At 40.1% G+C, this 27904-nt stretch overlaps 1 long non-coding RNA gene across 1 annotated transcript; it reads right to left on the bottom strand.

Annotated features, from left to right (window-relative positions):
• Positions 1–26546, bottom strand: LOC140909981 (uncharacterized). Its single transcript, XR_012158397.1, has 3 exons — positions 26442–26546; positions 3428–3476; positions 1–1349 (listed from the first exon to the last, which is right to left on the bottom strand). It is a non-coding gene; the product is annotated as an uncharacterized lncRNA (long non-coding RNA).
• Positions 26547–27904: the final 1358 nt, after the last annotated feature.

Below are 27904 nucleotides of genomic sequence, written 5' to 3' on the forward strand. Positions count from 1 at the left end.
TAATAAATAATGACTTGCTTTATTAGTCATATAAGAATGTTTTCTTTACATAATTACAAGATACAGTGAGATTAATGTTTGATATCATTTAAAATACAGTGAAACCTTTATTAGGCATCATCCTGCCTTAAGAGACAACATCAAAGTTTCCCCTAACACATATTAGGCCAGATCCTCCAATGTGTATTGTTAAGATAGCTTTGTGCCACTCTGCTCATTCTTGGTAGACTAACAGCCACCATAACCAGATGTCAGAGGATCCCCCAGTGGAACCTCCTGTGATAGGCGCACCCTAATGACTTCGATCCCCACCCCATTCCCTGTAGCTGCTGCAGGGTTTGTGGATGGGGAGAAAAGAGTCTGGGCAGGGTATCCCTCTGCTAGGCTGTTATAATTGCCCTTTCGAGCCTCTGGAAGCCAGCCCAAGTTAGAACAGTTGGTAATGACCGGCACAGAGTGGCACTATGAGCTGGGAGTGCAGTAAGCCACCTTTGTACCACTCCCCCCGACTTGCATTTACTGCTTCTTGGCCAGATCCCAGTATCTTGCTTACTGAGTGACCTGCTGTATTAGACAAGCAATGTTTTATCTGTCCCTCTTTTGAGTGGTCATTTAAAACAGACCTCAGAGTGTTTGCTATAAAGAGCCTCATTTATTTAAAATGCAATATACAGTGAAAGAATTTGCCAGTATTCCCTTTCTTGAATATGATATATTCCATCTACTGAAAGAGGCTGACTAGGGAAGATACAAATTCAGTACTTTTATCTGAAATTTGAAAACAAATGATCTTGAAAAAGAGCAAGTGGCAAGAAAAACAACTTTCGAGTCTCATATTTTGCTGTTGTAAATTATTTGGATTTGTCTTGATCTATCTTTTAAAAAAACACTTGAGGCTGACAATGTCAAAGCAGAAGTTGAAAACAAGAAGCACTGTTGAGAGAGAGAGAAAAAGCTGAAGAATGAAAGAGCGGTGATTAAATGTGGTGGTGTCATCAATTCTGGAAGACAAGAGAAAGTCTTTTTTCTTTTTGTTCATGCTTTTCATTGCTGTAAGATCATGGAAAATATCCCAATGGTTGTTCGAAAATCCCTTGTGGTGGTGAAGCTGTTGAATGAAGAACAGCTGTGTGCATCCTAAGCGAGATGGATTGTTTCAAGTGAAATGGTCTCTGGAAATAGCGTTCAAATGAAAAATGTTCACTACTGCCATCACCCTTACTGTCTGCTGTACATCCAGAACGGAGTGATGTATATGCCTCTTATAGACCCATGTTAAATACTCCTGGTTCAAATACTTGTGACTTGGGAATACTTAATATTTGTTGGTTTAGTTTCCTGTTTTCTTTCTTTACATTAAAAAAAAAAGTTGTGAAAATCAGACACGAGTTTGCAGTTAAACTCATCACATTAGAGGTACTTAATGAAATGAACCTTTGGCACAAATAATACACTTTTGTCAAGGAACTAGAGTATTCTCCAAACTACATCCCCACCCTTGCTTAGTTTGTATTTTGTCATATATCTTTGCTGAACTACACATCTGCGCAGAAAAGCATTTATCATTTTTAACTTACTTTTATTTTCCTATTAGAAATCCTATTAGAAATAGAAATCACCTTTGAGTGAAATGATCTTCTCCATACAGCTGTATTTAATTCTGCAAAAGTGGGCTTGGGTAAATGAGATCTTGTTCATACCAACTAAGTGATTAAATCTTGAACAAAATTATGGTAGGTAGCATGGTGGGGTTTTTTTTTTTTTTTTTTTTGGCTTTGCTGCTTCTGTGTATTGCCTTAATGTCTGAAACAAAGTATCTGTGTTTTGAGGAGGGTGTTCTGGGACAGATTCACCAAACATGAGTTAGTTTTAATGCAATTAGCTGCCTCATCTTATTTCATTAAGATCACATTGAAATTTTGAGAATTGCCTCTGTTCTGCTTTTACGTGCCTGGGAACTTTCAGTACAATGGTTTTTATTTAACTTTTTTAAAAAAAACAACAGCAGCAGCATTTCATTCTCCATTAAGGCTCTGCCCTTGCAAACTCTTATTGCACATGTTTCACTTTAAGAAAGAGTACTTCCTGGAGCTACTCACATGCTTACAGTTAAGTATTTGTTTGTAGGATCAGAGCGTAAATCAATAATTCAAGAAGTTGATCTATAAATTCCTTTTATGGTCTGGTTCCAGTGCACTTTAAAGACCATCTGCCTCTCTCTCTCTCTCTCTTCATTCCCTGCCTGGATAGTTGAGATTATCTGAGACATCTGATCCGATAGTCCTCAAATATGTTTGTTTTGAAGGGTGAGGCAGAGGTGGGTCACAATTCTTTATTTTGCTCCTAAGAAAACTCAGTTTTCTTGAACTGCAGATCATACCAATCTGTTTACCTGGACTTTTTTTTGGGTGGGGGGATGTGTGTGTCTGAAGCAGTAAGGGGTTGGGGAGACCTATTTGTGCAGTAGTTACTGTAGCACTGGTTCACTGATGCCCTGAACTGTTTTTAACTGTTGTTTTAAATCCACCTGGAGATTATAGATAGATGCATCATATACATGTAAAAACTAAATAATTCTTTTCTGGGCTAACTGGTACAATGTGTTCACAATGTGCCAACCTTTCACTGCTGGCATTCTGGTTTATGGTATGGCTCAAGTAACAAATCAAATGAATGTGGAGGGCATCTTAAACCACCACACAGCTTTTGTCTGCATCATCAAGCCTCCTCACAGCTTGAAACAATTTGACAGGACTGATCTTAGACAAGGCAAGTAAAGTCCTGTTGTCAGTCCACTCAACCATGCTCCCTCTAGCACACTAATGGGCTCCCTTCCCATATTTCCATAGACATTCAGACAGTGAGAAAATAATTTTGCAGATGTTTTCTGGGAAATTAGTACATTATTCTTCCCTTTTCTACTCATGAGACATTCATTATCCATTACCTTTTTCTAAATCTTGTAGTCTTTGGTGGATGGATGGCAAAGCCTGCCAGAATTCAAAAGTCAGGCTTTAACATCATATACTTATTTGCTTTTGTTCTAAATCCAGTGAATTCAGATTTCCCTTGATGATAATATAGAGACATCAATATATCACAGACACTCATGGCCCATGCCAGGGCACCATTCCATATGTCATCCATTTGAGAGGTGTGTGATTAAGTGCAAGCACCATAGGCCTGGAGTTTTTCCCCCGATCTCTTTCTCATCTGGATCCAGGACAACAACCCTATCCTGTATACACACAGCACAGCAGAGGTCCTGATGGGTGATAATGGAAGCTCAATGGTTACAAATATGGAGTAGAGGTGTAGCTTCAGCTATTTGCACTATCACTAGAGAAAACCATTTTAACTATCTTACTCCTCTACATTGTAAACAAATATACATCAAAAATTATTACAGAAAATGTGGTGGACTTACCCCAAGGATCATGCTCAACTTTGATTTTTGTTCTTCTTGCTGGGTGTCCCTTAAAAAGAAAATATAATCTACAAATATGAAATTAAATTTATATTTACTAGAAGTATAGCAGGGTGTTAGTATTAACAATAGAAAATTCAAAAAATAATTACCTGAAATGCTTCCACACAACAGTATAGTTATTATTCCTCAAATTTATTGAGGAAAAACAAGACATGGTTAAATCAAACCAAAACAAACAAAAGCAAGCAAACAAAATCAGTTGTGAAACATACTGTAGACACCAGGATAATTAGTCTCCCTTAGAAATCTTTACTTAAAATATAAAACTGCCTTTGGAAATACCGTATCTTGGACATTGTGGATTTTTCTACACGCAATCATTATGTCATGACTGAAGTATATGCCAGTGAAAAATGCAGCAGTACCTTCCACAGATGTTCTATGGTCATTGTGATCTCTATTCTATGAAAACTCAACAATAGAATGTTGTTTTATGGTTAATTTTTCTTTGAAGGTGCTCAAAAAGAAGTCCTTTTATGCCTTTCCCTACCACACTTCTTAGTCTTCAAAGCTACTGTGAACGGAAAATTATTTTTGTACATATTCAGAGAAATCTAAATGAATTCATAAATATTCATCTAGGGACTGAGGATTTTTTATGCCCAAGGGGCTTTATTTAAGGAATGTGTCTCAGTACTCTGAGCACATCATCCTTTTTTTCCCACGTGCAATTTATTTGTTAGACCACCTTATTATCTTCAGAACCAAGAAACAAATATTTTTCTCATTGGCAACCTACCCATCTCTGTTCTAATTTTACTGAAGCCCAATTTTCAGAGAAGATCTGTGCTCTTGCCTGAAGACTACTGGTTCCTAATCAGAGTTTGGTGAACACTATGATTTAGAATAATTTACTCTTCTCCCTTCCTTCTGATATTTATTTAATCTAAGGATTTATTACTATTTCAGCCAGGCTAGGAATGGGCCTTCTTTTGTGTTTCTCAATGCCTGTAATTCAGATAGTCTAGTCCATATTTCTCAGAACTCTAGTTCTTTATTTATCTACCTGTCAATCATTCTATTTGCCTGGGGATCATGAGGAAATCAGTTTTCATAGTCTTTTGGACAGCTGTCAAGATGAGGTGCTACACAGAAATCCAAAGGAGTTGTATAGGCCAGAATTTGATCCCCACAGTTTATCACCCAATATCCTTCCTGAATTAAAAGGGTTCATTACTGTTCATTGGCTTGTTTTTCAACACCACAAATCGACTAATAACACATCTCTGACATTCAGTGTAATCTTTAACCGTCAAAGGAAATAGACGCCAAGTCATTTACGGGCTAAGAGTAAATTGTAATCTTAATAGAGAGACATTTGCATTCTGAGAACTTTTTTCTTTTGTGTAAATGAACTAACTCTCCACAACTTCCTATCCCATAACCAATTCTGAAAGAGCCCACCCACTGTGTGTCCTGGAGCAGGATAAGGAGAAGCTATTGGAATAAAACAGTTTTCAAATGCAAAGCACACAATCCAGTGCACAAATTACATCATAGCACAACAATTTGTGAACTCTTGCCACCTCACTGACAGCATGAGTGGTGTCCAGTACTCCTTTCCCACGGACGTTTTCTCCATGGACAGTTCGGACCTCCATTGTCTCCTCTTCTGAAAGAGCCCTGGGCCTTAATTTGTGGTCAAAACTGCCTTCCTAGCCACAGCCTTGTTGGCCACACTCTTCTTGACATCCTGGTTGGAGTGCTCTCCACATCTTCTTAATATCCACTAGCACCCTCCTGTGGCCTCTTAAACATCCTACACTGCCATCTGCTACAAGAATGCCCCTTGTCGAAGTCCCTGATTACCAGTGACCTTTTGTACACCCACACCATCTGACATTAATATCTCCACTTATCCTTTCAAAGAGCTCCAGGGCATATTATACTAGACAACCATTCATTGTATTGTATAAGATCTCTTGTTTGGTAAGATAACTCCACTGCTGGTGAAGGCAACAACTAGTGGGTTTCTGTTTTTGCTGGTCTGGCTGGTCTGTAAGGAAACATACAGTATTTGTGGATTTAGAACCTGCATAGCAAACAGCCTTCCAGTGAACCCAGACTCCCCTCCCACCAGCCAGTGATTTCTTTTCTGCATGTAGCATACAAACCAGAAAAAAAAAATGTTTTCCCATAGCAGTGCTTGATCACACTCCAGAGTCCTGTCTGCATAGCTTCCATTAAAACATTATTGGGAATTTCTGATTAAAAGAATTGATTTTACACAGCAAATAAGAATTCAGATAAATTATCTGAGAACATGTTCCTATACTTGCAGCAGAACAGATGCAAGCTAAGTTAGTGTTACTTTAGTTGTATCAAACAGGACTTCACAAACCAGCTGCATAGAAACAGAAAGATAGAGCAATACTGAGAATGCATTTTGGAAAGGATACATGATTCCTCACAACCCTCTTGAAAATCCAAGTTAGGTCACCCTCACAGTCCCCAGAAGGCACAGCACTTGACCTGCATGTGCATGTATCTGATCTAATTTTCATTAAAAATATAAACAACAAAGAAAACTTTTGAAAATGCTCATGACAAAATGCACAAGAATATACACTGGCATATACACAAGAAGGAAAGCAGGGCTTTAACATTTTGACCAAAAAGGAAAAGACATTTCTTCTCTGAAGAGCTGACAACCATAAGGTTTCAGATGCAGGCCTAATCCTGCCTTAGCAAAGGAAGATGATGATGACCTCTTGAGATGCCCTTCCAGCCCTGCATTCTTTGACAGAATTACTGTATTAGTGGAAGGGGGGGAAACTGAAGACATGCTTTATCTTGATTTTAGTAAAGGCTTTTGACACAGTCCCATAGGACATTCTCATAAGCAAACTAGGGAAATGTGGTCTAGATTAAATTACTAGACAATGGGTGCATAACTGGTCTGCTTGAAAGACCATATGCAAAGAGTAGTTATTAATAGTTCACTGTTAAACTGGGGGCAAGTATCTAGTGGGGTCCTGCAACGGTTTGTCCTGGTTCCAGTCCTATTCAACGTTTTCATTGATGACGTGGATAAAAGAGTGCAGGGTATGCCTATACAATTTGTGGATGACACCAAGTTAAGAAGGGTCTCAAGCACATTGGAGGACAAGTTAAGAATTCAGAACAAATTGGAGAATTGGTCTGATATCAACAAGATGAAATTCACTAAAGAGAAATACAAAATACTATACTCAGGAAGAAAAAATTAAATGCCCAGCTACAAGACGGTAGCTGGCTAGGCAATAGTCCTGCTGGTTCACAGATTGAATGAGAGTCAACAATGTGATACAGTTCCTAAAAAGGCTAATATTCTGGGACGTATTAGCAGGAGTAGTTATTTAACACATAAGTGGCAATTGCCCTGCTGTATTCTGCAGCGGTGAGGCCTCTGCTGGATTACTGTGGGCACCACGCTTCAAGAAAGATGTAGCTAAACAGCGAGTTCAGAGGAGAGCAACAAAAATGATAAAAGGTTTAGAAAACATGATCTATAAGAGAAGGCTGAAAATACTGGGCATATTTAGTCTTATGAAAAGAAGAGTGAGTGTGGGACCTGATAGATTTTAAATGTGTTAAGGGCTGTTATAAAGAGGACAGGGAGCAATAGTTCTCTATATCTGCTGAAGGAGGACAAAAAGCAATAGGCTTAAACTGCAGCAAAGAAGATTTAGGTTAGATATTAGGAAAAACTTTCTAACTATAAGGTAGTTAAGCACTTGAATAGGCTTCCAAGGGAGGTTTTGGAATCCCCATCATTGGAGGATTTTAAGAACAGGTTGGACAACCACTTGTCACAGATGATCTAGGTTTAGTTGGTCCTGCCTCAGCTCAGGTGGATGGCCTAGATGACCTCTCAAGGTCCATTCCAGCCCTACATTTCTATGCGTCTGTATCTTAGTCTCTCAAGCTCAATTGTAACTACAGTTTATGTTTCTATAAGATTTTTGTCTGAGGATCTGTGTTTTACTATTAGTTCATGAAGCCTAGCGAAAGCTTGAGAGGGGTCTGTCATATGCCCCGAGGCACAGAGAGGTTGGGATTATTTCAAGGTGAAGCAGCAAGTCAGTGGCAGAGAGCAGTATAGTACCCAAGTTTCCTGACCTCATGTAACCACTAGCCCACACCCCTTTCTTGTAAAGTGTGTATTTCAAAATTCAAAACAAGGGCCTTGGGTTTTTTTAGGTGTCTCGCTTCTCTTTGCACACTTCATTTTTGTTTTAAGAGGTACTTAATGATCTACAGAGCCATCCACAGACATTATATGTATGAGGAATGTGTCTTGCCTGCTTTGGATATAACTTATAAGCAAGGATAAACCCTTCTATTTATTGTGTTGTGTTGTGTTGTATTTATTGTTAGAGATGTTATTTGTACTTATTCCCAATTTTCTTTCATTTATCCTGTCTTTCCAAAAAGCATGAGGTATACTTAAGAACTTTGAAAGGGACTGAATAGGAAGCTAATGTTTTACTTTCAGACTCTTGGATGCAGTATAGATTATTGCTGAAGCTCTGCGGGAACTAAAATGTTTGGACATTTTTTCACCACTTGACTCACTCAACTTTTTAAATCACGATGGACTCACCTTGTTTGCCTGTGCTGGGCTTTAGTTTGGAATAGTTTTTAGAGCACTGTACTGTGTGTGCAGAAAGCTTGGATTAAAACACAAACCACAGATATGTAATTCTTCGGGGTTTCATAATTAGCTGATCGTACTCCAGCAACACAATAGAATAAATTGTAAAAGCCAAATAAGCCAAAACAAATCCACTACTGACTTGTAAACTAATTCCAAGAAATATTTCTTACATCTCCCAAACACATACTTCTAGTTATTCTTTTAGTGCCAGTCATTTCCCATTTTATTAAGCGGAGTAGGTTGGAAAGAGAACATCTTTACTGAGATTTGCTTTCATGAAGCACCAGTTTCAATTTTGTTAAGAGTTTAAAGCAATACAACATAGAAAGTGGCAATTACCTCTGCATGAAGGTTTGATCTCATAGGTCACTCTCCTAAATCATCACCCAAGTTAAAGAAAAAAAATCCCTCAGTAAAGGCTCGCCGTAGTCTGCAAATAGCATAAAACCGTTAATTGAGATTTGGACTTTTCTTTGTTAGGGATCTGGGGCTCCCTCTTGCTCCCATAGGGAGCCAATGAGAGCCATGCATTTCAAGGAGGTGGTTTGGGCTCATGTGTGGAATGAATACCTTTGTGATCAGACTTGAAGGCAGTTTTGAGATGTTTCTGCTTGATATTTATAATTGTGCATCAGTGAAACAGGTAGGCATGCCGCAATGCGGGTTTATAAACTCAGGGATTTTTAACTGAGTGAGGACTGCAGGATCAGGTCTGAGGTCGTTTAACATATAAATGCCACTTTGGTGAGTGGTGAAGGAATAGCTGAAATGTTTTTTAACAGAAGAACTTGGAAATTTGCAGTCCTCCCATCAGTTAACTCATAATCCTGTGTGTAATGCTATTACAAATCCATAAATAATCACTTCAGGCTTAAGATGAATGTGTTTAAATAACTTTGGAATGCATTTCTTCCTCAGTGATGAAAGAATACAGTTTACCCAATCCAAACACACACACACACACACCCCTCCAATTTCTGTAACCTCCAATTTTTCTTGAAGTCTTCAGTTAAACAAGCATCTTGTTATAATCTTTGAGATAGCTAGTCTTCAGATTAATATGGTGACTGCTTCCCCGTTCTAGATGTGAAGCTGTGCTGGATGATGTCCAAGTGGCCTGAATGCCCTGCTGTTCGTGCCTAATTGTTTTCTATGGGTTGCGGCGGGGAGTTAATCAAGGGTATTTCAGGAAAGCAGAGCAAGTTGCTAGGGCAGTGGCTCAGCCAGCTTTACACTAGACACATTGGGGATCAGTTGGTAAAGCCAGCTGGATTAAGAATCGCTAATACAGTGATCATCTCCCACAGGTGTAGTGGAGAAAGAAGGGGCATTGGGAAAAAGGAATCAAACAGTCTGTTTGAACTAAGTTAATTAAAATTGAGTCTCATAAATGTCATTAACACTTTCAAATGTTTCTAGCTGAGATTACTGGGGATTTGAGGTCACCCAAATTCCTCTCAGCCCAAATACAAGGTAGTAAGAAGGGACTGAAAGAACTGAAAGTGGTTGTACAGATTTCTTTATAGTTCTCCTGGCTGTTTTTTGCCATGGTGGTGTGCACTATGTTAGCTGAGTACAGTACCTGGTGCCATAACAAATAGCAGATGGGTAGAATTAAAAAGGGAATTGTTGTTGTTGATTTATTATCTGAAATGGTTTAAACTGTATTCCAAAATTCTCTGGGCCCCATTTCAGTTGAACAGTTTTGTAGTAATATTTTCAACATTGCATATTGTAATTGGGGAAATATTAAAGTTGTTGGAGGCTCCTATGTCTGGAGATTATGAAATTTAGATAATCTGCTTGGTATTTATTTAAAAATTAGTATCACTGGCCAACTCAGTTACATTGTAGTAATGGAGGGCAGAATTCCCCCCTCCCACCCAATTTTTAGGCATCACGTATTTGCAACACAGAAAGAGAAATCTAGCCCCATTTTTCCCCAGCACCAGATACTGAATGTTCACACAATGAAGGGAACTTCCTCTCCTTGGAATATACTGAAACCAGGTTGGCTTTGCTAGGTCTGTGCAAACCCACTGAAGTCAAAAGGTACTTGGGTATAACTGAAAATGGAATGTGGCCCCCTGATAATTAGATTTCAAAAGTAAGCATTGGCTGAAGTGTCAAATCTGAATTTCGCCGGGGTGCTAGCCATCTGTTCTGAAGATACAATACACGGAAGCCTAACATCAGAGACTGTCAACTAGTTTCCATGTTACTTTAATACAGCTTTAGCAGTATTAATGTAAAGAAGGATTTTTATTATTTGAAGATTTACAGCCAAATGGTGACCCACAAGCATGGTGGAAATGGGGCATAAGACACCCACTACACCAGCTCCCCACATTGCAGATAGCAATGCAGGAGAGTCTCAGCAGAGCTCATATTTCCCTCCTTTTTTCACAGATGGGTAGAGTGGGCGGCATCCTGACTCCCTTCAGGCTCCATGTCCAGAGTTGGAGCTGTGAGAGCGCCTCAGGCACTATCTGCTGCATTGGGTATGTACCCTGTGCCATTCATACTCTCCCTGCAACAGCCAGGAGACACGGACGAACACTGTGATTTGAGCTGTGCAAATAACTTATTTTTCAGTTTGATGGCCAAACTGATTTTTTTAAATTAGTTTTGGATTGACCTGAAACAAAGATTTTGATTTTTTCCAGAAAAAGTTGAAAAAGAATATGTTTGACCCAGAACAAAATATTATGTTTCATTTGGGAGAGTTTAACACTTTTTTTTTTTTGTACAAAACTGCAGTGAAATTACAATAAAAAAGTTATTTGAGATTGAAGCATTTCATTGCAAACATGATTTTTTTCAGATTTTTTTTCATTTTTCTCTAAACACTTCAGTGAAGCCTACCCAAATCTGTATTTTTTTTCCCTGAAAAAAAGATTTTGCATGAAAAATTTCACCCAGCTCTAATTGTGATGTTCCACATCACAATCGCCTCCTTCAGCTGCTCCAGGGACAGTGTAGCAACACCATACCCCTTGCTTGGGACAAAGCCATAGTTTAACTCTTCAATATCACAAAAGGCCTTAACGAAGGCACTCCAAGTCAAGTTATGAATACTGCTTTAAAAATAATAAAGGCCTTTAAAAGCTGTGTTCTTTGATGGTGTGAATGCCACTTCAAATGCAGCAACTTAGTTGCAGGAAGGAAAAAAAGATAAGGAAAAATTCCAAAATGATTTGCAATCCAAAGGGAAAACACTGCATAATTCGACAGTGATTGGCTAAGGTGCATTTTTACTACTGCACTCTACTGGATACAATTAAAATTTGAGTTGTGTATCATATTACTTACAACATCAAGATTCTCGTTTAGTTATGGTAGCAGAGCGTGTGCTGTTGGAGAAGAAGGTTCAGATTTATATTCCTGCTGTTGCTATGAAATTCCAAATGGATGCGTGGTAACCATGAAATCCTAGGTGTCCACAGCTTGTCGTGTGTGGTCTGTGTAAACCCGACATACATTTCTCACCCAATCTTGCAAAGGACCTTAAACCAGCTTTTAAATTGTACTCACAATTTTTCATGTCCAAGTTTTTGCATGTGGAAATTTTTGTCCCATGTTTTGTGCTTTACATGTGTAAAGGAACAAGAGAACAAGATGTGTAAAATTGTAAGCCAAAATTCAAAAGCTGCTTTTGAAAAGTTCTCTCTCTATTTCTCATCCTGTTTCTGCATCGCAGCCACCTTTTCTCTTCAGTGTTAAATAAATGAGTTTTCTTTTTTATGTTGGAGAATGGGATTATTATAAATGAGCAGGGTTTCTCTGTCTGCGTGTAAAAGCAGGATAGGGAATGGCGGGGAGCCCAAAGGTTGAATGAATGCATACTGTTATGTGTACACACTTTTACATTACTTTAACAAACTATCTTCATTTACGCTGAATAGAAATTTCTCTTCCTTTTTCAGACACAAACAACTGCTTATCCCAAGGCTTACTCAGATTCAGGACCATACTCAGATCAGAACTTTAGATTGATTTATAAATGAGAACTAAAAGCAAATAACAGCTCTTAAATAAATAAATATAATACAATGCAATAAATAGAGAAGTTGTCCCTTGCTTATATCCAAAGTATACAAGACACTTTCCTCATATATATAATGACTGTGAATGGCTCTACCGATAATTAAGTATCTCTTAAAACCAAGGGCCTGATTTTTCCATTGGTGCAAAGCTATCTGAAAGTATAGTATTCCCCCCCGCCCCCACAGTCATAGAATCATAGAATCTCAGGGTTGGAAGGGACCTCAGGAGGTCATCTAGTCCAACCCCCTGCTCAAAGCAGGACCAATTCCCAACTAAATCATCCCAGCCAGGGCTTTGTCAAGCCTGTCCTTAAAAATATCTAAGGAAGGAGATTAGGGCTAGTTTGACTAAGGTATTTGTCTAATCAAAGATTAAATGAATTCAGGGTTTATTTTTTCAGCTTTGAGTTTGGGTTTGGTCTCTGTTCTTAATGCTAGGCTGCAATGAAAACTTAAGCACACTTGTAAAATAGGGACTTCCACTAACTACTTACCTTAGATGTTGGCTGGATCATTTTAAATACATGCATCATGCCTGTGAATCTAGGATCTTTTCAAATCATCCCCTACCTGCACAGTTGCAGTAGATCTGCAGTAACCTGTAGTAAATGAGCTGGTTGGTGTACATACTACTGCTTAGAATCAGAACTGCTTGACTAGGTTTCATAAACCTCAGACATCTAACGGAGCTTTGCCTTTAGCTTAAGTGGTAAGCTTCTGCAGCAAAAGCGTCTGAGGTTTTAGCCCAACAACCACGGCAAAGTTTCAAATGGCCAGCGCATGGAGCACTGGGACCACAGCAACACTCTCGGGGGATATGCATTTGTTACAAGAGGAAAGGTAAATATTTTGGAATTTCCAAAAACTCCAAGCTGTAAATCGTTGAAATACACAGTCACATCAAATCCTTCCTGCAAAGTATTGTGAGTAAAAAAAATTCAAAAATGCTTACATGACTCAGGAGCCTAAATCCTCTCTACTTGCAGTGAGGCTTAGCCTCCCAGGCCACTTATGCATTTTTTCAAAATGTTACGCTATGCAATCAATTCTCTGACACCCCACATTCTGTATAAGGGAAGGTCAGAGTAGCAGGCAGAGTGTGATGTGTTGTCTAAGCCAAGATCCTGTAGGTCTGAGAATCAGAGGGATCAGAGGAATTGTCTATGCAGAAAAGCCTTTATAAGGTTTGATTAGAAATCAGATGGGTACACATGCAGAGTAAAGTACATTTTTAAATGACACAACTTGCATTAATTCAGAGATGCAACTCCTCATTGTAAGCTAATGTCCTGAAAAATAGCCATTAAAAAAAACCCCAAAAAAGACAGTGAGCATGTAAGAACCAGACATCTGAAGGTATTAGATATATACTGTCTTTACTGTTGTTTAACTCAAAAGGGCAAAAATAGTCTTTTTGAAATTTGGCACAACAATTTAGACCCTCAGCCCATAATTTTAATGCCAAGTTCTATCCTGGTACACTACCCATACAATGTATTATGTTCCCAATAAATGTGTTTCATAATGGAAGCAATGATAGCACATCCCTAATTGCAGAGGTGCACTGCATGCAGTTCTTGTATTCAGAGTACCTCCAGCTTGCCTTTGTCAACATCGATATAGCCTCCTTTAGCGTGCAATAGCCTTGAGCAGTTTGCCCAATACCATGTAAGAGAGTTGTCCTGGCAAAATGGGCTTATTCTGGAGTAATGTTTGGTCCTCAGGAAAATAAAATCATGTTGGCATACAGTGGGGCTTGACACTACATCACACCCTGAAGGAGGAAGGCACCTTTATCAGCTAAGAGTCCACAAATAGTGGAACTGTTGATACAGACTGTCATGAAACACTGTTAATTGCTGTATAACACTCAAGTGGTGAAAGTGTTACAGCCTTAAAAAGAGGTGATTGGGCACAAAGTCCCACAATGCCCCCACATTCCTGGACAGTACTGGAAGTGAAGCAACCCCCATCCAAAACTGAGGGAAGGTGAGGGTTTCATTGCATTTTTGCTGTGAGGTGGGACAGATATGCACAGGGCCTTTAAGGAGAAAATGAGACCCTTGAATTTGATGCAGAAAGTGAAAGGGAAATTATTGGAAAGAGTTATACGATCACAGCGATGAGAAAGGAAGATGGAATTTAGCTATGTAAGTCAGTGTGTCTTTGTTTACACTAGAGAGGTTAAAATGAGATGTAAGGAAGCCAGAAAGATTAAGGACGTTGTAGTTGTGGCAGGAGATGTCCAAGACGTGGGTAAAGGGTTGGCGGCAGGTATGGAGATGAAGGCATCAACCTGACAGATGTAGCAGAAGAATACAACAGCATATGACAAAAGCCTGGAAGTGGGAGGAAGAAAGTATCTCGTAAAATATGAGCCCAGATTGTGAGCATGGTTGGCAAAGGGGATCGCAGTGACATCAAAGGAAACTGAAAAAAGTATCAAGGAGGGGAAGAGGTTGTGTGTTGTATGAGGCAGTCATGTATAACTTGAACCATTAGCGCATACCACACTCGACAAGAGAAACCCACATTTTAAAAACTGTCACAATCTCAGGCACAGCAGGATTTAAAAGTGAAAGCTTTAAACAATCAATTATAAAAAAGAAAAAAGTGAAAGCTTCACACTCGTTAAACATCGAGGGGCCTGTGCAAAGGTTTCTATGTCTGCCTGCCTTGCTTCCTGCTGTGAGCAGATTTAACGAGTCACGAGCAGTGAAAGGCGGCTGCTATGGTGAAATCAGCGAGAGGATGCTGAGGATTTAATTTAGAATTCCATTAAGCAGTAAGGTTCTGGTTGAGGAGAGAGGTTATTGACCAGCTGGCAAGCATGTGTGCATGGAACCTTGCATACAATTTAGGGAAACACATATCCTGGGTTTGTTATAGCTGTCCTATGATTTACTACTTGTTGTGCTGTTAAACAGAGCCTGCTTTTAATTTTGCTTGGGGCACAGATTTTTATAACTAGGGTGACAAACTTGTCAGAATATTAAAAAATCAGACAGTCACACGATCCCTTTATTTAGCTCTTCAGTCCTATTTACATGGAAGTTTTCAAAGCTTATTCTCCTGAATATCAGCTTGTTCTTGAATTATGAAACAGAATGTAGAAACTCCTGATTTACCTTCCCATTTATTTGTAGACTTCTTTCAGTCTTCCATTAATTCATCTCCTCCCTAAATTAAACACTTCCAATCTTTCCAGTCGCTCTTCAAAATTTCAACTTTCTACCATGTTGTCATTAAAGCACTTCAAAAAAATCACAAATATTTCTGTTATAATGGAACAAGCATGTTCTTCACACTCCTTGCTTTAAAAAATGACTGAACATTTTTGTTCAAACTTTAATTTAAAAAAATCTCATATTTGTGCTGGAAAGTTTCAGCCCCAAAGGTGAATTTTTAGAAATTTTCACAGCCACTCCTATTCTGGCAGCATACAGATTGCAGAAGCAGCATGAAAGAGAAATACAGCATTGACCATAAATGCTTTTACACTACATTATTCTTGGCATTAATATACCCATCAGTATTTATCAAGGTCAAAGTCTAGTTCCCTTCCTTCCCCTTCCCACACGACCCGCAAAATACATCCTTTTTTAATGTGTTTTAATTTATTACTTTTCAAAGGGGATTTTCTCCTCCTTTTCAGAATCATTTTACACTTTTATTTTCAGCTCAACATTTCCCCTTTGACCCAGGCATGCTTGTCAGGGGTTCCTTGGAAGCAGCCTTTCAGCTCTCTCTGCTTTGCCAGGAACGCTCTATTGCTCACAACCAAGGCTTTTGGGCCCTCCTTACCCTTCTCTGGCCCTTCATAGCAGTGTACAGGGACTGGAGCCAGGGTGAACATCTCACCATCGGCCTCTTACTGAATGAGGGAGGCAACCTAGTGACAGAGGATGTGGAAAAAGCTAATGTGCTCAATGCTTTTTTTGCCTCTGTCTTCACTAACAAGGACAGCTCCCAGACTGCTGCGCTGGGCATCACAACATGGGGAGTAGATGACCAGCCCTCTGTGGAGAAAGAGGTGGTTAGGGACTATTTAGAAAAAACGTGCACAAGTCCATGGTGCCGGACGAGTTGCATCCGAGAGTGCTAAAGGAATTGGCGGCTGTGATTGCAGAGCCATTGGTCATTATCTTTGAAAACTCATGGCGAATGGGCGAAGTCCCAGATGACTGGAAAAAGGCTAATGTAGTGCCAATCTTTAAAAAAGGGAAGAAGGAGGATCCTGGGAACTACAGGCCAGTCAGCCTCACCTCAGTCCCTGGAAAAATCATGGAGCAGGTCCTCAAGGAATCAATCCTGAAGCACTTACATGAGAGGAAAGTGATCAGGAACAGTCAGCATGGATTCACCAAGGGAAGGTCATGCCTGACTAATCTAATCACCTTCTATGATGAGATTACTGGTTCTGTGGATGAAGGGAAAGCAGTGGATGTATTGTTTCTTGACTTTAGCAAAGCTTTTGACACGGTCTCCCACAGTATTCTTGTCAGCAAGTTAAAGAAGTATGGGCTGGATGAATGCACTATAAGGTGGGTAGAAAGTTGGCTAGATTATCGGGCTCAACGGGTAGTGATCAATGGCTCCATGTCTAGTTGGCAGCCGGTGCCAAGTGGAGTGCCCCAGGGGTCGGTCCTGGGGCCGGTTTTGTTCAATATCTTCATAAATGATCTGGAGGATGGTGTGGATTGCACTCTCAGCAAATTTGCGGATGATACTAAACTGGGAGGAGTGGTAGATATGCTGGAGGGCAGGGATAGGATACAGAGGGACCTAGACAAATTGGAGGATTGGGCCAAAAGAAATCTGATGAGGTTCAATAAGGATAAGTGCAGGGTCCTGCACTTAGGACGGAAGAACCCAATGCACAGCTACAGACTAGGGACCCAATGGCTAGGCAGCAGTTCTGCGGAAAAGGACCTAAGGACGACAGTGGACGAGAAGCTGGATATGAGTCAGCAGTGTGCCCTTGTTGCCAAGAAGGCCAATGGCATTTTGGGATGTATAAGTAGTGGCATAGCGAGCAGATCGAGGGACGTGATCGTTCCCCTCTATTCGACATTGGTGGGGCCTCATCTGGAGTACTGTGTCCAGTTTTGGGCCCCACACTACAAGAAGGATCTGGATAAATTGGAGAGAGTCCAGCGAAGGGCAACAAAAATGATTAGGGGTCTGGAACACATGACTTATGAGGAGAGGCTGAGGGAACTGGGATTGTTTAGTCTGCGGAAGAGAAGAATGAGGGGGGATTTGATAGGTGCTTTCAACTACCTGAGAGGTGTTTCCAGAGAGGATGGTTCTAGACTATTCTCAGTGGTAGAAGAGGACAGAACAAGGAGTAATGGTCTCAAGTTGCAGTGGGGGAGATTTAGGTTGGATATTAGGAAAAACTTTTTCACTAGGAGGGTGGTGAAACATTGGAATGCGTTACCTAGGGAGGTGGTAGAATCTCCTTCCTTAGAAGTTTTTAAGGTCAGGCTTGACAAAGCCCTGGCTGGGATGATTTAATTGGGGATTGGTCCTGCTTTGAGCAGGGGGTTGGACTAGATGACCTCCTGAGGTCTCTTCCAACCCTGATATTCTATGATTCTATGATATAACATTTCTGAACATTTAATGTAATATTTTTGGCATTAAACAATGAGATTTACTATGTCTCCCTTCCTTTTTCACTCCTTGTATCTCTCCTCTATTTCTAGTGTTTTATTATATTTTCTTATCTTCTACTGTATATTTTGGTGTCTTTTTTTCCTCCTACTTTCTCCGGTATATTTTCCCTGTAATATTAAATGATCATTTCCTCTCTCTCCTTCTTTTCCTGTCTTTCTTTACCTGGTTTGTATTTGTTCCTCCCTTCCGTGATTTTCTCACAATCCTTATTTTCTCTTTATCTTTGTCATATCACTCCCTCATTCTTTCAGTCTGCTCCGTTCTGTCTTGCTCTTTTCCATCCACACTTTCCACACGCCTACAAAGCTTTCAATTCACCCTTTCCCCTTTCAGAGTTTGTTGGGTGGCAGCAAATGAGCAATGCTTAAACAACTGTGTTGCCCCTGCAGGGATATGTGGTTTGCCAAAGTGCTTCTCTGTCCCTGGCATGTCACAAAAGATTAACCCTTAAAGCATCAGTGACAGCTAATGTGTTATTATTTTCAGTATTTTTGTTCCTCAATGCTGTGTGACACTTGTCATGGCGGCAGTTGTAGTGCATGTTGAACATGGAGACAGGACCTGCTTGCAATGCCAACAGCAACAGCCTGGGATTTGGACAACCTCTCAGACTTTGCTGGGAGAGGGAGTCACCTCACAGCTAAGGGTGAACAAGGAAGGTCTGTGACACTTCTAAAAAGTTTTACACTGTCAATCTCAAATTACAAAAATACCAGATGAAAAAAGGAGGCAATGAATTAGCTAGCACCCTCACTTTGAAAGCAGATCATTTTCTTTTCTAGCTTGTACTTTTGAAATAAAATAATTAACCAAAATAAAACAAATAAAACCCTCTTCCTTATAGAGTTATGGATAAATACTTAATAGCAAACTGGGACTACAACATTTCAGCTAGTTCACAGCATTGGTTCTAGCTCTATCAGTTGTAGGGTGACTATTAAAACTCCCAATTAAAGTTAGTAGAAATTGTATGACTTTAATATCTAATACCCTCACAAAACATATGGGTGGGAAAACACTCCCTTACATCATGAGACACCTGAGAATCCTAGCTTCCTAGTGGTGTTTAGCACACACCAATCCTGGAGGTTAACAAGAGTGTATTTTCAAATGGTCAGTGACCCAGGGCCAGTGTGCTGATCTTCTGGGGAGTGAATGGAGGAGGGAAGGTTATGCATGTGCTCTAACATTGCCAGGATTATGTATAGTGGGTGCCTAGGGAGAAGGGCATAAGTTGTGGCACTGAAAGGTTTAAATATAGTGGAGACTGAATTGGGGGGTATGGGGGTGGAAATGGTGCTCTGCTAATGAAAAGATGACACCTGCTGGGAATGAGGAGGAGGAGAGGTGAGCGCTGCCTTTCCCTTTCTCCCTGCAGAACCCCAGTGCTAAAGAGAGACTCCCTAGGCTGCATCCCAATCCCCTGAAGTGAAGCACTGCTACCAGTGGCTGCTACAGCAACTTCCAGATCTACATGCAGTAGTGCATTCTAGACTCCAAACCACACTAGCATTGGGTGCTTGACAGGGAATTCTGCCTCCCCTTGGGTGAAACTTCTGTAAATGTTTTCCTGCTCCCCTTGCTGGGGCTGTGAAATTTCTATGTTGTTGGTGTTATTTGTATAACAGTTGTGCCTAGAGGCCCCAGCTGAGAGCAGGGCTCCACTATGCTGGATGCTGTAGTAAGAGACAGTCCCTGTCCCAAAGAGCTTCAGGGCTTATTTACGTTATAGAAGCTACAGTGGCACAGCTACGGTGTTACACTACAGCGCCGTGGTGCCGACACTTGCTGTAGTGACAAGGAGTTTTTCTGTCACTGTAATAAATCCACCCCATTGAGGTGTGGAAGGTAGGTGGATGGAAGAAGTCTTCTGTTGACTTAGCAGTGTTTATACTTGGGCTGAGGTCAGCTTAACTATGTCTCCAAGGTAGGGTGACCAGATGACAAGAACAAAGTATCAGGACACATGGGCCGGGGGGGGGGGGGGGGGAAGGGGCAACCACAGGCTCACTCTGCCACCAGGGCCAGCTCTAGGTTTTTTGCCGCCCCAGCAAAATAAAAAAAAAAAGCCGGAGTGCCGCCGAAGCAAAATATCAGGACAAACAACTAAATGTCGAGACAATCCCGATTTTATCGGGACGTCTGGTCACCCTATTCCAAGCAGTGTGAATTTTTCACATCCCTGAGCAACATAACTAAGTCAATAGAGGTTTTAGATGTAGAGCAGATGTCAATCTAACTAGACAAGCCAAAAGGCTTCGGAGGAAGCACTCTCTATTTTACAGGTGTGGAATTAAGGTACAGAGAGATTAAGTCACTCGCCCAGGATCATTCAGGGAGCCTATAGCAGAGCAAGGAATTCAATACAGAACTTCTGACTTTTACACCTGGGCTACACTAGAAAATTAGGTCAATTTAAGTACATCAGTCAGGGCCCTGAAAAATTCACACACCCCCTATTAGTGGTGTAGTTAAACTGACCTAAATCCCCATGTAGACAGCACAAGGTGGATGGAAGAATTCTTCCGTCAACTTAGCTGCAGCCTCTTGGGGAGGTCAATTACCTATGCAGACAGTTAAACCCCTCCCATCAATGTAAGTAATGTCTACAGTGAAGCGTTACAATGGCTGTAATCACAAGACAATGCTTCCTCTTCTGCAGGCAGGGTCTGGGGGAGGGGAGAGGGGTCCTGAAGACTCCACCACTGCCTGTCCTTTCCGTTGGGATAGAGATGGAGCGTACCTTTCCTTGCTCTTAAAAACTTGGAAAGCTTTGATAGTTTTGTTTCCCCACCCATTGTTAAGGAGGTTTTGGTTTAGATGCCCTTTTATTACAAAGATACCCGTCAGAAAGGGCCATCTTCAATAATACCATCCGACTAGGATTAACAGTTCATTGGAAACTTTACAATTATCACTTGTGGAATTGAGGGCTATCCAGTGAGAGATCTCAGCACCTTTTGGGGAAGTTCTCTGACCCAAGAGAACTTATACAGAGGGTCGGACTAGATGATCACAACAGTGCCTTCTGGCCTTGGAATCAATGAATCTTTTCAGTATTAGCACCATTGTTAGGAAATCATGACATATTCAGGCATAATATATTTTTTTAAATAGTCACTTCATTCTTCTAATGGAAGAGGAGAGATTTAAAAATCTGGGATAATTTCCCAATGTATCACTTAGCAGTTTAATTCTGGATCAGATCTATTAATCTGCACTGCTGGTGCAGTTTGGATCTTGACAAGTTTCCTGCCCTAACTTTTGCCTCCACTGTAGAATAAATAAAAACCTGGAAGAAAATTCCAAACCCTGCCATGCAGCACTACTGCACTAGATGTCACTATTGCTCTTTCTTCCTCAAAAGAAGTGGCTGTCTCATGATGACAGCTAAATCATGCTCTACTCATGCTAGGGTGACCAGACAGCAAGTGTGAAAAATTGGGACAGGGGTTGGGGGGGTAATAGGAGCCTATAAGAAAAAGCCCCCAAAATTGGGACTGTCCCTGTAAAATCAGGACATCTGGTCACCCTAATCCATGATGAGAAACTGTTTTGTATGAAAAGACACTGCTGTGTGAGTATATCATAGAATGATGCATTTTTCCTTTAAACATTTTTGCATTTAAGCCATTGCATCTGTATTGAAAACAGAAAGGCGCGAGGATATCCTTATCTTTGTAGTCATGAATATTTTCAAAGCTAATCTAACATTAGAAGATTTGTAGTATACAGAGCTGTATAGAAATAGTGCAGTGATGGGGAATCTAGCTGATGGAAGGTAGGAGCTCTGCTTCATGTCTCTACGTGCTGTGAAAGAATAAGTATGTCAAAAGAAATAAAAATCATAGTATCAGTGAAGCTACTATTAGGCAAGTAGATGAACATCTATACCTTAGTCTGTCTTAGACTAACCACTCTAAAAGTGTGTGCAAACGAATGGAGGATGACAGAATTGGAATGAAAGGTGCTTCCTTTTGTTTGAGAAATAAATTGCATTTATGAGATATGCATTAAAAATAGTTACTTTAAGGCTGAAGAGGTTTGGTGGAAATTCCAGAATCTGCTTTCTTTGTAGGAAAGTGTGTGTTCCAAATGAGCTCTCTTCTCCCTGAGGCAGGGAACTAAGATACAAGAAAACACTTGCTGCTTCATTACAAATCCTGTTTTCTCCATGCACATGCTACCACTGTGGCAAACTGTTCATCCTGATGACAAGTTCAAACTAATGGGCTTCCTGCCTTTGAGAAAATCATCTGCTTTGATTTCCCACCTGGCTTCTCAAATAACCCGTTTCCCCCCACTCCTCTCTGGGTTTCTTTGATTTTCACCCCAAATTCTCCCCAGGCATCCAGCCATCTATCTACTTATGTGGTCTCCATCACTCCAGTATATAAGCACCTCCCAGGTATTAAAAGCATAAATAACAGTAATAATCTCTCTCTGTCTTTCTTTCTTTCCAGCCTGTAAGAGAAGTGGCTTGAGTAGTTTATCAGGTGGTTTGGAATTAGTCTGTTTGTGTGTGTCTATGTGAAAGGGGAAAGAACTTATTGAGGGGGGGCAAGCTATGTCAAAGGTATTAGTTTTGGACAGAGCTCTGCAGGTGGTAAGGTCCTAGACCATCTTGTCTATTCTGTTTATATTGTGAACTTGACAGAAATCCTGTTTGTCTGAGTCTTCTGACAGGATAAACAGCATATAAATACTGGATAGATAGATTTGTAGCACCTCTAGTATGTTAATGCAGAAAGGGGAGCTTGGAATGAGAAGAGGTAGTCCCAAAATGTTTCCTGAATTCTGCCGTGAGTTGAGGTTCCTGACTTGAAAAGATGAGAGTCCATTTTGCATACACACCTGCCAAACCTGTATAGTATTTTACATGACCATCTCTGACATGCCTCCTGTCCTCCTTTAGTACCTTTCCAAATCTACCTAAAGCCTTTGCATCTGCTGCTTCATAGGCATATAACTTAGTTCTTCCTCCAGCTATCCCAGGGCATTAGTGGCCATGGCCAATATTTCTCTCAAAATTCCTCTCTTTCACAGGCTGATTTGTTTTCTTCAGTTAGCTCAGTAGCCTCCACACTGGGATGTTCTGATCTCACACAGTCACATAAAGTGGATGCCTATACTGCTTTAAAGGGGATGATGTTAGATTACCCACAGAGTCCCTCCATGCTCGCTCAGTTGTTACTAATGCACCTACATTACTGTACATTTGAAGCACAGAAAGCTGTTAATAGTATCTCAAGAGCAGCTGCTAAGTGGGGCCAAAGGGCAGTCCAGGCCATGCTTTTTTTTTTTTTTTCCCCAGATAAACAGGGAGGCTTGTCTTGGGGAACCATTTGCTTCCAGCTAAACAACAGGTACTAAAGTGTAGGTTCCTTTGCCGACATAGAGACAGTACCAGGGTAATGTTCAGTGCCAAAAGCTCTGCTTCCGAATGGAATACTGATTTTGCAGGGTTCATGGATGTAGTCATTAGGCAAAATTGTCCTTTGATCTTTTCAAATAAAAACAGGAAATACTGCAATGCAATGAGTATTGACCAAAATTGTAGTGGAGATCCTGTTTAACAATGTTTGGTTGTTGCTTTCATTCAGAATGATTCTTTTACAATTAAGATTTCCTGGATCTGGACTTTTAAGAGCTTTTTCCACCTCTTACTGTAATATACAAGATGGGAAGTTGCTTTCCTACCGAGGATCAGGCAGCTATCTCCACACACACATCCCAAAGGTACTATTCCACTGCAGCAATTATCCTGAACAATAACTAACTGCAGTGAATTAAACTCGACTTTCTTCTCATACGCTCTGAGCTGAAGGCTTTTCAACATTACAAAATACAAATCACTGCAAGTGGACGGTTTCTTTATTACTTAGCCAGCCAAATGCACAGGCAAGAGCCAGAGAGCATGCCTTTTAGTTGGTTAGGTCATCTATTTCTTGCTCATCATATGTAGTTTTTATTTCTGTAGAAGGGGAAGAGTTTCAAAAATTATTTGAGGATTTCCTAGACAAGGTGGCACAAAAGAGCTTTCTATCCAAACTATTTCAGCCCAGTTAAGATCCATGAACCCTCAGCCATTTCAAATACACGAAGCATCAACTGTGGTCCAAAAGAGGGCACCCTCTTCAGTTGGTAGTTGTACAAACTTGATCTAATATTGTACTTTTTATCATCGTATTTTATAGAGTACAAAATTCAACTTCTACAGGCTTAAAATTACACTGTTTTGTGAATATATTTTCACTCCACAATCTGTATGGGATAATGACTCCCAAGACTTATAACTGCCCTGCATCCAGTGCAAGAACTGTCATGGAGGTCAGTGGGAATTGTACACATGGATGTAGGGCAGTGTGTGTCCCTAAATGTGTATGTTCTTTCTTCATGCACAGAGACCAGATGGCACATGCATCGGGCAATGAATCAGTTCAGTAGTCATAGTCATATTTAAAATAGACTAGGGATTGGAAGAATAAACAGAGTATGTTGCTGATTAAGTAAATATGCCACAAGTTTTAATAAAATTATTTACAGTACATCTCTCTCTCTCGCACACGCACACACACACACACAGAGTAAAAAAAAATAATAAAGTCCCTAATAAATCTCTTATCATTAGAATTACTTGAACCTCATCTAAAGTGAACAGGTAGGGTGAATCACATGTAGTGTGTGCCAGATCCAATCATTTGGTGGTAATTTCCCATAATCAATATATGTAGCATACTTTTATAATTATTTAGGCTCATTTTTACCCTCCATTTAAAGTAGTTCTCAGGAAAGCCTGATATAATTTGCTGTTTTGTTACAAAATGATGACTTTGGCCAAACTACACATTTTTTACCTTCTTATTAGAACTAGTCAAAGGTCAAAATTGGAAGCTCAAATCCAAACCTCTAATCCAAATTCCAACAGAGATTGGAAGGGAGATTTCAAATCTGAATCGCCAGATGGCAGAGTACAGCAATCACTGCAATTTACTGTGGGATGTGTATAGAATGTTACATTTTCATTTAATATTAATGGTAGGACCAGGTTCTAAAACTGTTACTATACTTATAAAATAGCAATATCCCTACATACAGACAGAGAAGGGAAATTCAGGTTCACAGTTAGGGTTGTTGGGGAATTTCTTGGATAACTACAATCAATGATCTAATAATGTTGCTTTAAATTAATGAATGTGTTTACAACTTTAACTACACCTCTTAAGTAGAGGTGGACCTTTAGAACTCCAATGGGACTCAGGCACAGGCATGTGCTTAAAATTATGCATGTGCTTAAATGCTTTCCTGAATAGGGATGGACAGAAGCTCATGCTTAATGCTAAGGATATTCTTCAGAGTTTTAGTGAAACAAAGCCATTTTTAGATGCTCACATGCCAGGGTGCTGGGCATTGTATTGTTACCTGGTGTTTCCTGGACCCAAAGCAGTGGGAACTTCACAGTTTCTCTCCATATGGAGAGAATATGGAATAAATCAATGGGAACACAGCTCCTCTGTCTGATAAATGATCGGTACAAACACAGGGCTTTTACCTAAAAACACCTCTTTTATTAGATCTCAAGCTGTCAAGGTTCCTCCCCCACTCTGAACTCTAGGGTACAGATGTGGGGACCTGCATGAAAAACCTCCTAAACTTATCTTTACCAGCTTAGGTCAAAACTTCCCCAAGGTACAAAATATTCCACCCGTTGTCCTTGGACTGGCCGCTACCACCACCAAACTAATACTGGTTACTGGGGAAGAGCTGTTTGGACGCGTCCTTCCCCCCAAAATACTTCCCAAAACCTTGCACCCCACTTCCTGGACAAGGTTTGGTAAAAAGCCTCACCAATTTGCCTAGGTGACTACAGACCCAGACCCTTGGATCTTAAGAACAATGAACAATCCTCCCAACACTTGCACCCCCCCTTTCCTGGGAAATGTTGGATAAAAAGCCTCACCAATTTGCATAGGTGACCACAGACCCAAACTCTTGGATCTGAGAACAATGAAAAAGCATTCAGTTTTTTACAAGAAGACTTTTAATAAAAAAAATAGAAGTAAATAGAAATAAAGAAATCCCCCTTGTAAAATCAGGATGGTAGATATCTTACAGGGTATTTAGATTCAAAAACATAGAGAACCCCTCTAGGCAAAACCTTAAGTTACAAAAAAGATACACAGACAGAAATAGTTATTCTATTCAGCACAATTCTTTTCTCAGCCATTTAAAGAAATCATAATCTAACACATACCTAGCTAGATTACTTACTAAAAGTTCTAAGACTCCATTCCTGTTCTGTCCCTGGCAAGAGCAGCATACAGACAGACACAGACCCTTTGTTTCTCCCTCCTCCCAGCTTTTGAAAGTATCTTGTCTCCTCATTGGTCATTTTGGTCAGGTGCCAGCAAGGTTACCTTTAGCTTCTTAACCCTTTACAGGTGAGAGGAGCTTTCCCCTGGCCAGGAGGGATTTCAAAGGGGTTTACCCTTCCCTTTATATTTATGACACAAGTGCACACACACACACACACACACATATTCTGTAGCAGTAGGTTCAGAGCACCCCAAATATTTATAATTACCCAAAGTCTGAGATGGTTTAGAGTGATCAACAGCCAGGCTTCCTGGAGGCCCTCCTTCTGTCCAGCTGCTGGGGAGTATAGGTGTCAGTTTCTTGCCCAAAGAAAAGTTTCTTCTGACTGCTTCAAAGCACACTTTCTAATTAAACTCATTATAGAATTTCTCTGAACAAAGCACATAACTCAAAATAGCCCCTAATAGGCTAACAATTTCCCTAGCAACAGCCAGTAACAGTTCATTATTCTCCTTATCAGCAGAGCGGATTCAGCAAAAAAACTTATAAACACAGATAACCAGAATCAAGGTCAGTTTTCCACATTTCCCCTCCTTCTCATGAATCTGTTCTTTCACTTTATCTATCCCAGTCAGTAAAACTGCAGCTTGCAGCTGTTTTTTCTGCCTAAGCAAGGCCAGATTTTTCTCCTGACTCTGTGGTGTCCTTGCTTCCAGCTTAAGTGGGGGGTTAAATGCAGAAGATGGCTGCGGATTATGTCAAATCCAGTTCTCTCTCAACAGTGTAAACATACCTAGGTAGATAGAGATCTCTTCTTGAATACATAGACCTTTCATAGTGTTTATATATTTCTTCACCAATTCAGAGAGATTGATTTTTGCCTAGGCAGTCCTGCTGCCTTCCGGAGGGAAAAGAATTTCCCCAAGCTACCAATATGCTGTAAAGCATTTTGAAATGGAACAAATGCAGCAACAAGTATTGCTGCCTCTTATTATTTGACTAGTCTATTTGGCACTTCCTGATTTTTGTTTGATTTTTTTTATCTGAACAATAACCCTTGGTCTTTTTATTCCAGCAATATAAAAACGCTTAAAGTAGGACAGAATAACAATAACTGACAGAGAAGAATTCTTACCACTAGCTTTTACTTGGGTTTGGTTGGTGAACCAAAAGAGCCTACAAAGCCTGGGAGAATGGAAACCGTTAAGAGAGTCTGTGGCTAATTTTCTCTTTAGTGCCCCCCCCCCTTTTCATAATGTTTGACATTTTTGATATACAGGGATTTGCTACAAACTAATGTATATGGCAGGAGACTGGGGAGATTAGACTGTATTGAGATACAGAACACACACACCCACTGTATGAAAAATTGAAATGACAAAGCTATCCTGATAGCACGCTTCTTTCTGGTCGCTGAGGTAAGTGGCTTGTTGAGTTAGCTGAGCTAGGATAGAATACAGGGAGTAAGTTATTGCTTTATCCTGCTAAATGGCCCATGATTACCATTTCACTATAGCATGCCTGTATATATGCAAGATTGTATTAAAATCATGCTCTAAAATGCCACCTGCTGTTTCCCATTTTACTTGGCAATTCTTTTGCTAATGTTGAGGTTGAAGCATTTCAAGAAAGCTAGACGAGGATTAATTACATTTTTATTATTGTAGTCTTAATCAAAAACAAATGTTTTAAGTAATAAAGTGCATGGGTTGTTTTTTGAGTTATATAAAT

Source organism: Lepidochelys kempii, chromosome 4, assembly GCF_965140265.1.
Source record: "Lepidochelys kempii isolate rLepKem1 chromosome 4, rLepKem1.hap2, whole genome shotgun sequence".
Taxonomy (NCBI): Eukaryota; Metazoa; Chordata; order Testudines; family Cheloniidae; genus Lepidochelys; species Lepidochelys kempii.